We start from the raw sequence: 9,370 nt of genomic DNA, 5'->3' as shown, positions 1-9,370 counted from the left end.
GTAGGCGCAGGAGTGGCTGTGTGGTAAGTAGCTTGCTTACCAGCCACATGGTCCCGGGTTCAGTCCCACTGAGAGACATCTTGGGCAAGTGTCTTCTACTATAGCCTCGGCCGACCAAAGCCTTGTGAGTGGATTTTGTAGACGGAAACTGAAAGAAGCCTGTCGTGTGTGTGTGTGTGTGTGTGTCCACCACCGCTGCTTGACAACCGGTGTTCGTATGGTTTCGCCCCCGTAATTTAGCGGTTCAGCAAAAATAACCGATAAAATAATATCAGGCTAAGCAAAAGATAAGTACTTAGGTCGATCAATTCAACTTGAAATTCTTCAAGGCTGTACCCCAGCATGGCCGCAGTCTAATCACTGAAAAAACTAAAGGATAAGAGAAATGCCAATTTGTTTCTGAGTTCAATGTTATCGTTTGTTTATTTTCGTTTAAATATTAAAGTATCATTTAACATTTTAATGACAGTTGATATCACTAATTCTCTCATCTTAAAGGCTGCAGGTATATCTTATAGGCGATATAACCAGCGCTTTTGTCATCATAGTTGTTAGATGTGGTATTTTGAGCGGCATTATATTTCGTTTGTCGGTGACGCTGCCTTAGTGACAAATATGTCGATGTCTTTACAATATGCTTTGTCTGTGTCACGTTTACATTAGATTTACAATATAAGTTCTGGGGGGTTTTTTTTTACTGCATAGATGTCAAAATGATTTGAAATTTATGTCGACGTTTCAGGTAATTTGATAGAATAGAGTCTAGAATAGAAACACAAAAATGAGAAGTCTTCAATTTTGTAGTTTGTTTTAGTTTTCACACTCAAGGTTAGGCTGGGGCATTGCCTTCAGAAGATGGAAAAAAAGAGAAATGAAAATATAAGCAATGGAGAAAATATGAAGCATTGGACTGGTTGCGATGATCTGGATTGGTAGAAAAGCGTTATTTCATTTATTTTCTTTATTTAGCAATGATCAGGCCGATATATATTCAAAATCATTCTACCTCAACATTCTATTTCATTTTACACGTCCCATCATATTTTCAGACATATGAGGCCACATTATGAAATGTGTCGTTTATTCAAGGCGATAGAATGTAATTTGAAATGATAAAAAGACAAGGACATTGCCGCCTTATTGTGGAAATGAACAATAAACTTCCGAAATAACGAGATCCAAAATACCGGTGCTTTTCAACATTGTTGTACAGGTACGACAGTTCTGTCGTACGGAAACGAAAATGATCGATAACGGGAATTCTTTGGTTTCCGCCCGATTCCGCCACTGTTAAAATGTTCTGTTTTTGTTTTTTAATTTAATTTTCTTCCTCTTTGTGGATTTGCTTTTCGTTTGTGTGTGTGGTGGGGGTGCCAGTATCGGCAGAGTGTCGGGAAAACATTTTGCTCTATCTCTGCGAGTCCTTTATGTTCTAAGTGCAAATACCGCAGAGGTCAAATTTACCTTTCATCCTTCCGGGGTCGATGAAATAAAGGACCAGTTAACTACCGAAGTCGATAGAATCGACAATTCTCCTCACGTGGAGACATATAGAGGAACTCTCCTCACATGAAAAATTCTGATCTTATGTGCCTAAATTAAAAACAATCGTACTTTATCGCTAATTCGTACTTATTACACTTCTTATATTTGCATATGTTTTGGTGAGAGTCACGACAACCCTTGCGGGAATAGACTTGACCGAACGACTATAAATAGTAGCGGTCTGAGTGAGAGAGAGAGAGAGAGTGAAAAAGAGAGAGAGAGAGAGAGAGAGAGAGAGAGAGTAGGCGTTAATCGCAGGAAGTCATAAGGTGTCGTTTTGGTACTTTGTCGGAATATCGTTTGTTGGCTTTCCGCCGAGGTCGACTCTACCTTCCATCCTTTCGGGGTCGATTTAAAAAGTACCAGTTACGCACTGGGGTCGATGTAATCGGCTTAGTCCTTTTGTCTGTCCTTGTTTGTCTGCTCTATGTTTATCCCCCTGTGGGCAATAAAGAAATAAATATCGTTTGTTGGCGGGGGTTACGTTTCAAAACCCCACGCGATAGGCAAATATCCGCGAAGTAGAAACAGTACTGTACCGTATATTTTTTTTCTACTTGTATAATTTGTATATATCTATTTTATTATAAATGCAAAACAACACCACGGAGGATTCGACGTAAACTTAAATAACAAACCAAGAGTTAAAATTATTCAAAAAAAAAAAAAGAAAAGACTGTTTAGGGAACAACAAACCATGTGTGTTATTTTGATGCTCAGGAAAATGAAAGTAGTCTTTGACGATTCGAATGTACGCTCTTCTAATCAGGAGAGAAAACAGATGGAGAAAGAAAAAATGGAGAGGGAAAAAAAGCGAGTCTGATTAGCGGTTGCACACACACACACACACACACACACACACGTACATTTGTGTGTGTGTGTGTGTGTGTGTGTGTGTGTGTGTTACGATAAAGAACACTGAAATTTTTTTGAGATTTTTAATAAAAAATATTCCTTCTTATCCTTCTGTCTTTGTCCTTCTGACAGAAGGACAAAATAAAATAAGTAGGACAGGAGTGGGGTACATGGGACAGAGAGTCACTGATGAGGTGACAGAATGTGTGATTTTTTAGCAAAATGTTGCAGTTACTACGAACGACAAAACACCGAGATAGTTCGAAGTCATTGTTCTTGGACTAGGTATGATTAGTCGCAGTTGCCAAGATGTTAGCTGGTCATTGTGTGTTGCTCACGCCGCTCGTCCATTGCTTTGGTGTTGTCAAAACGCTTTGGTCAGCTGCTGCTTCTGCTACTGTCTTCCGCTGTCTGCCGTCCGTCGTCTGTTTGTAATGGTCAATATGTTCTGAATATATAACGGTGGTCTGGTTCAGAAAAAGTGCACCAGGAGTGAAATTGTTACTAGATCCGTTTCCAAGTCAGATTTTTAATGATGTTGTTAATATTCTAGCGAATCACGATCGTATTCTTGAGTTGTTTTTTGCTTTTTTGTTTTTTGTTGGTTTTTTTTTTTTTTTTGCATTGGATATAGGGATCCAGGTCCGATAGCTAAATAATCTTCCTACATATCTCTCTTTCTCTCTCTCACATACCCCAACACATACACACACAAACACAAACACATATATGTGTTCTTTTGTTTCCAACTACAGCTTGACAATCGGTGTTGGTTTGTTTATGTCCCTGTAACTAATTGGTTGGGAAAAGCAACCGTTAGAATAAGAAGCAGGTTTTTAAAAAAATGTTAGTACTGAAGTCTATTCGTTCGACTAAAATATTCTTGAAGGTGGTGCTCCAGCATGTCCGTAGTCTAATAGTTGAAACAAGTAAGAGATAAAAGATATCAGATAATATTGCTACAGTTCGATTTCTTGTACAACCAAAGTAATTAATTCTACTCAGCAAGGGGTGAGCGAGTATTTGGGAAATGCAAATCTCACTATTCTCACACACACAAATACGCACACACACATACACACACTTACACACACTTGTACGCACACACACACACACACGCACACATACACACACGCACACACACACACACACACACACACACACACACGCCTTTAATCGCTTCGGATAAAATTGAATAGCTAAATGATAGCGATATCGCTTCACCCACTTCCGACATCAAATATAACTTTTTGTAGACTTTCTTTTTTTATATATATATTTGTTTTGACAAACTTATAATTAGATTAGTGTTGTTGTTGTTGTTGTTTGTTGTCGCTGTTGTTATCGTTTTTGTTGTTGTTCTTGTTGGTTGCCCGTAAGCTGATGTTCGTTCATGTTTCTCACGAGAAGTCTTTAGGTGATGACGAGTCATTTGACATCTCGCTCTCTCTCTCTCTCTCTCTCTATTCCGAGGTCGGAATGCTGTACTAGAAATAGAGAGCGTGCTAACATAGTTAGTATTCTAACTAATATACTTTATACTGGCAACTATGATTATATAAAAAAATAGTATTTACCTTCCACTTAAAGTGGATGTTGTGTTCGAACACAGATTTTTAAGACTAAGATAAACGTTGTTTCCAGACTTTGGTTCAAGGCCAGCTATTTTTCGGGGGAAGGAGTTAGTCGAATACATCGGCCCCAGTGCTCAGCTGGTGCTTATTTTATCGACCCCCGAAAGGAATGACAGGCAAAGATGACTACGACGTAATTTGAACTCAGAGCATAAAGACAGACGAAATGCAGCGAAGCATTTCGCCCGGTGTGCTAACGTTTCTTATTTCTTTATTGCCCACAAGGGGCTAAACATAGAGGGGACAAACAAAGACAGACAAATGGATTAGGTCGATTACATCGACCCCAGCGCATAACTTGTACCTAGTTTATCGATCTCGAAAGGATGAAAGGCAAAGTCGACCTCGGTGGAATTTGAACTCAGAACGTAACGGCAGACGAAATGCCGCGAAGCATTTCGCCCGGTGTGTTAACGTTTCTGCCAGCTCGCCGCTTCTAATGGAAAACAAATATTTACTTTTGGTATTAATACTATCTTTTTTCGCTATTAATTGCAATTATAGTGTGTTGGTGGTGGTTGTTGCTATAATGCTTTTTTCTTTACAGCAGCAGAATACATGGTGCCTAGTAAATATGTACTCGAGCCATGCCAGTCTCATGAGGGCTGGTTTCCTGGTTTCCATGGAGTATATATTCCTCACCTGGATGGGACGGCGATCTGTCGCAAAATTCCTCATTTTTGCCAGCTGAGTGGACTGGAGCAACGTGAAAATGAAATGTTTTGCTCAAGAACACAACGCGTCGCCCGGTCGAAGAATCGAAATCACAATCTTATGATCATGAGTCCAACACCCTAAGCACTAAGCCACGCGCCTCCACTAAAGGAATCTAATCTTGGTTATAAATCAGGCATCTATCTTGCCTCTCAACACGCTAGAATAACAGCTTTGTGTGTTGGCACTCCGTCGCTTACGACGTCGAGGGTTCCAGTTGATCCGATCAACGGAACAGCCTGCTCGTGAAATTAACGTGCAAGTGGCTGAGCACTCCACAGACACGCGTACCCTTAACGTAGTTCTCGGGGAGATTCAGCGTGACACAATGTGACAAGGCTGACCTTTTGAAATACAGGCACAACAGAAACAGAGAGAAAGTTGTGGTGAAAGAGTACAGCAGGGTTCGCCACCATCCCCTGCCGGAGCCTCGTGGAGCTTTAGGTGTTTTCGCTCAATAAACACTCACAACACCCGGTCTGGTAATCGAAACCGCGATCCTTTGACCGCGGGTCCACTGCCCTAACCACTTGGCAATTGCGCCTCCGCTAGAATAACAGCTAAATCATGCTCAAACCACAACTCATCGCAATAGATAATGCAATCCGGCGCACTCTATACTTACAGAAAACATTGAACGTCCTTAATCCAGGGTCTCCTCGAACGTAATTGTTCTGGACTAAGCAACAACAACACAGAAAGCAACAATCGTCCCTGAGTGTATTTAGTAATATTTAGGAAGCACGTGGGTCAAGTTCTCTCCTTGGCCGCGTGTTTCCTGAAAACATTAATACACAAATGTTCGGATCAAGTGGACATCAATGACACTGATATCACAACCTGGAGAAACTCGTCAATGTCATGCTCGCTGTCCCTTTCATTCCAAGATTATCCCATAGAGACAGTACACAGTATTTGCTTTATGTTCGCATCGAGGAGTGGTGAGGGACGACTAGGTGTAATGCAGGGGTTCTCAACCATTTTTTCCCTCTGTGGACCCCCTCGATTACTATTTTGATCGGGTGGACCCCTATAACTATTCGACGTTCCAAAACTATTTTTATAGATAATTCTTTCAGAATTCTTATCTTGTTATTCACACATTCGTCCCTGTAGAACTATGTAAAATGTTGGAGAAAAAATCCTAGCTGCTTCTTGCAATAAATACATCACGGGCATATGGTGTAGTAGTTAAGAGCGCGGGCTACTAACCCCAAGATTCCGAGTTCGATTCCAGGCAGTGACCTGAATAATAATAATCATAATAATAATAATAATAATAATAATAACAACAACAACAACATGGAAAAATACCTTAGGAATGAGAACCCAGCTTCAAAATGTCCCCAAGACACCTGATGAAGGTTGGAGGGTATATCAGACGAAACGTTGTGTTAACAACAAACAAGATGAGGACAAATATCCGTCAAATGTAAATAATATAAATAGAATACATCTGAATCAAATCTTTTTCATGGACCATTAATATACTACTGTGCATCCCCAGTTTACTATTTTGCTTGCGTGAATCCCTCAAAATCTTATATGGATCCCTGGGATCATATAAGTTGAGAGCCACTGGTGTCGTGGTTGGACAAAATACGAGAGATGAGAGAAGATGAGTGAATCGAAAGTACATGAGCGGTAGTGGCATATGACCAGCTAAATTTGTGTGTGTGTGTGTGTGTGTGTGTGTGTGATCTGTATTTGTCCTCCTCTTTCGCTTGACAACCGGCGTTGGTATGTTTTCGTCTCCGTAAGTTAGCGGTTCGGCAAAACATCTGATAGAATAAGTAACAGGCTTTAAAAAAATACCGGTTCGATTCATTCGACTAAAATTCTTCAAGGCGGTGCCCCAGCATGGTCACAGTCTAATGACGGAAAAAAGTAAAAGGTAAAAGATTCTTAACCATCCAAAGCATAGTTCTTAATTACACACAAACATAAGGGGAGTCCCCGTCAAAAATAACGGAGTTCAATTCGTCCCATATGCTTGCATGTCTTTCCTGCAGTCGTCGTCGATATATTAATACAACCATAGAAAGAAGGAAGCCAATGGAATCGATCTCACCAATTTAAGAGGGAAGCTACATTTCTCCAGACCAAACCAATACAATATAACTATAGTGCTTCGTAATTTGACGCTCTAATGATTCTGCCTGTCCAATAGCACACATATTTGATGTGTGTTTGTGTGTGTGTGTGTGTGTGTGCGTGCGTGCAAGTTTGCATTTTTATTTGCTTATTTGGATACAGAAGATGCGAATAAGCGGAGTCGTTAAAGCTTTGGGTCAACGCTTTAACATCTAACAATGCCTAACAATGGCACGTCTGTATTTAAATTCAGTATTTAATATTGGCTAAGGTCAACCTTGCTTTTATCCTTTTACGATCGATAAATAAAACACCAATCCATGGCAATGGTTGGGTAGAATTGTTTGCGGGTTCTTTTCGGGCTCTCTACGTTTTGACAGCAACGCCCGCGGAGACACAGATACCAAGCTGTACCTCTCTCTGGGATAAACATGGCAGCATGGAGAGGGCAGATTGCATGCATGAACAACTGCCCATCCTCTCCAATAGAATCTTGTCTAGATGCGTGGTCACTCTTGACTGATGGAGGCCCTGGATTACGCAAAAATAGCCGATTCATTAAAAAATGTAATTCGCATTCATGGGGTTTTTGTTTCAGTGCCACTGCATAATTATCTTGGGAAATTCTCATGGGTTTTAGGCTCGTGGCATAGCGGTTAGGATATTCGGCTCGCGATCGTAAGGTCATGAGTTCGATTCTTGATGGTGCGTGGTGTCCATGAGCAAGACGCTTTTTTGTCGTTGCTCCAGTCCAATCAGCCGGCAAAAATGAGTTGTACCAACAATTCAAAAGGTCAGCTTTGTCACATTCTGTGTCACGTTGAATCTCCTTGAGAACTACATTAACCCCATAGCAACGGGTTTTTTTTTTATCAGGTAACTAGGTTGCACTAACGGTAGTCATCTCGACCGAGGTCAGCAATTAGCGCACAACAACGGTTCGGTGTATATTTACGCCAACCGCTTAAAATCACGCACTGTTTATTTATGTTAACTGTCATCACCAAAAGGACCGTAAATTCAACGAAACTGGCATGGCTGGATGCGACTGTAAATTCCGTGAAGGAGCAGAAGAATTTGTTGAACGTGTACGAATTTGATAAGAAGTCATAGTGGAAATGGTGTGTAACTGCCAAAACTGCTACTTTTATACAATTATGGCGATGAAGTCTGGGGCTGAGTTGGAAATATTTACATGAAGAGTCTAAGACACCTATCAGATTCCTTGAAATTTGCACGGTGGCCTCTGTTACATAAGTGATAGCGGATATTTATATCAACCGGTACACAAACAGGTACAAAACCGCAGCAGATAGGGCTGCATATATTTTTGTCATCTGATTCAAAGCGAGTACACAGCGCAGGTAAATTCACCTCAATCAATGTTATGGGGTTAAGGGTACACGTGTTTGCGGAGTGCTCAGCCACTTGCACATTAATTTCACGAGAAGGTTGTTCCGTTGAACTGATCAACTGGAACACTCGTCGTCGTAACCGACCGAGGACCAGTTTATGTCGACCCAAGCGTTTAGAGTGAAACTGGGTAGACAGAACTCTACAGAATTCAGTCGGATATCCTGCACCTGTAATTCCAAGGCCTTGAAACATTCTGTATCACGTTGATTCTAAGGATACACAGAATCCATGGAATATTCAGAGACTAATTCAATGAGTTTGGAAATTAGGTTGATCGAACAACTGGATGCTCGTCGTCGAAACCGACGGAAATCCGTTCAACTTTTACATTTTTATTGCACTTGCGTCTCACTCTGTGCGTGTATGTATATGTATATGTATATGTGTGTGAACCGGTTACGATTTCATTAAACATTTTTATGTGAGTGCGAAGATAAACGTAAAAGTTTGTTCATCAAAAAATCGTCCGCCGTCCAATTCACACGTGAGCGTCGGTCTCTCCAGTTCTCATGTGATATGAACTGGAAGAGATTCTGATAGGCAGAGAGGAAAATGAGATAGAGAGAAACACATGGAAAGAGGATATTTTGCTGTTCCCTATGATTATTATTATTATTATTATTATTATTATTATTATTATTATTATTATCCTGTACCCTTTGCTATTGATGATGTTGGCCCTGACTGACCCCGAATAATTATTTTTGTTAATTTTTATTTCCTTTTTTATTAGATTCTTGACAACTCCTTCCTACATTTCATTTTCGTTCTGTTTCCTCCTCCTCCTCCTCCTCCTCCTCCTACTACTACTACTACTACTACTACTACTACTACTACTACTACTACGACTACTACTACCACTGCATAAAATAACTCACTGGAATTCAAATCTTAAGCTATCCTTGTTTTAATGTCACTGCTAGGTCAACATGTTGACAATCAACCCTGACTGCTGATTTTTGCTGCTGTTGCGGTTGTTTCAAAATAGTTTAGGGCCTTTTGAATGTGTGTGTGTGTGTGTGTATGTGTGTGTGTATGAATGTGTGAGTGTGTGTACATATCAGAGGCATAGTGTGTGTGTGTGTGTGTGTGTGTGTGTGTGTGTGTGTGTG

Source organism: Octopus bimaculoides, chromosome 2 (assembly GCF_001194135.2).
Source record: "Octopus bimaculoides isolate UCB-OBI-ISO-001 chromosome 2, ASM119413v2, whole genome shotgun sequence".
In the NCBI taxonomy this organism is placed as follows: domain Eukaryota; kingdom Metazoa; phylum Mollusca; class Cephalopoda; order Octopoda; family Octopodidae; genus Octopus; species Octopus bimaculoides.
The sequence above is the reverse complement of the archived record's forward strand: the minus strand, read 5'-3'. Positions refer to the sequence as shown.